This window comes from Centruroides sculpturatus, unplaced genomic scaffold (genome assembly GCF_000671375.1).
Source record: "Centruroides sculpturatus isolate CEXI.00-Female unplaced genomic scaffold, Cexi_2.0 scaffold67, whole genome shotgun sequence".
Classification (NCBI taxonomy): domain Eukaryota; kingdom Metazoa; phylum Arthropoda; class Arachnida; order Scorpiones; family Buthidae; genus Centruroides; species Centruroides sculpturatus.
Genome location: NW_019384305.1, coordinates 843540 through 845787, shown reverse-complemented (window position 1 = coordinate 845787; position 2248 = coordinate 843540).

Genomic DNA, 2248 nt, shown 5'->3' with positions numbered 1-2248 from the left:
CAGTATATATATATATATGTTTATGTTTGTTTAGCCTAGATAATTTCTTAAAAGATTTTATTTTTTTAATTTAATTTTTGAAGATAAAGTAAAAAAAGAAAAGAAAATTGATCCATTGTTTACTTGCAAATACATTTTATGTAAAGATTTAACTTGTTCAAACAATTATTTTTCGAATTATTGTCATCGGAATCTTAGATCATTGTCCTGATAATAAAAACTTGTTCTATTTAAGGAGTTGATTAATTGGATTTTTATAATAAGGATATATTTAGTACTGATTTATAAACTTTTTATATTAAAAAAAAATTAAAGATAAAAATTATATAAAATACTAAATATTTATTGGAAAAACTTGTCTATTTATCACAAACAAGACTTTAAAGTTCTTAACAAATTCAACTTAATCGTAAAAACATCTTCAGAACTTAATTATAATAAATTCCTAAAACTATTTTCCTATAAATTTACTCGTATAAACATAAAACTTGTTCGTAAGGCCATACAAATAGAAATTCCTATGCCCTTTACGAACAAGACGTACTGTACAACATAGACCAAAAGTCAGTAAACTGTTTCAAAGAATAAATTGTTGTTTTGTTCAAATATTTTATTTTCTTACAAAATAAAAAATTGTCAAAATGAAATTTTTCTTATCCAATACATAAATAATAATGCCACTCATCACACTCATACAACTATTCACTATATGTAATAGAAGTGTACTGTACTGTACTACATGCACAGTAGTGCTAGTAGTATAAATAGCGATGTATAGTATGCGTTGTACACTACTGTACAATACATATCACACACTACTCATCGCATAATAGCGCTCATTACACTCATAAACTGCTGAATTACTAGTAAAAAAACTCAGCAACAGTTGCTTAACTTTCCCGGAAACATTTAATGACGCCAACTGTTATTATATTTTATAAAAACACTTTTTATATTTTTAACTATTATAAAATGTCAAAAAGCTTAATTTTTGGGATAGATATGGGTTTTATAAATAATTGTAAATGCTAATAATGAGTAAAATCGTTATTAAGTTCGACCCTACTAGAGATATAACACACGAACCTCTTTATCTCCCCACCCCTCGACCTTTAATTAACCACCAAAATTTAATGGCATCAATCCTCCTAATAAACAAGTCTCCATGAAAAATTTCAGAAATTTTCGATAAAAAGTACAGGAGTTATTAAGCTTCAAATAGGAAAGAACAAAATCGTGTTCCCTTACACATTAACATCCATATATACAAAAAAAAAACCTGAATTTTTTTTTGCATTACTCGACGTTTCAAGATGTCCTAAGCTCATAAATGTAAATCTTGGAGGGTCATTTTTTTGACCGATCGCCATGCTTTCCCTCTGTTATATAAAGTAAAAGTATGGCTAACTGATTTTTGGGCGATCCTACTTCTATTAGAATGTAGTATATCTATCAGTTAAAATATAGGTTAAACTATGCTTTCGTTTAACTTATACAGGTAATTAACACAAGAATTACATAAATATTAATATTTAACTAAATAAAATCATAGAATATAATTATTATGAATATACAAAATCAAATTACAATATACAATAAACGTTCTTTATGGCTAGTCTGAATTTTCTATTGTAACCTGTACCAAATAATACATTTAAATTATGATTATGATTATTATTTTGTATCTAATTTATAATTAAAATCATAAATTAAAGTTGAAATTGTATTTGATTTTATTTAAAAAGTAATATTTTTACACTTAAGAAATTTAATAAACTTGAAATTACGCATTAAATAAACGGGAAGAATATCATTTTTCATCATTTTTCTTTCGAAAATTTCAAAAAAAAATTACAATATTAATTTTAAAATCTTTTAAAATCTCTGTAAAGAATTTTTAAATTCTCAGTATTCTGCATATAAGCAATAAAGTAGTCTACATAAGTTATGTTTTATCGTCTTAACTTCAACTTCTTTATCCTGAAATATTTTAATAATTAACCTTAATTATTTATTTTATCCTTGCTTTTATTCTAAGAATAATTCTCTCCGTTATAAACCATGTTAACATAATATGGTCTATATACATATTATGAGAAACGGGCCTTATAAATTCAAATTTTTCTCAAGTCCAGATATGGTTAGAGTTTACCTTTAACTTATATTTATATCATTACTAAATTAGACTCTATTTTCCTAACTTAAATTAATGCCAATGGCAGAAGAAAACACCCTTAGTCTTCGAGCA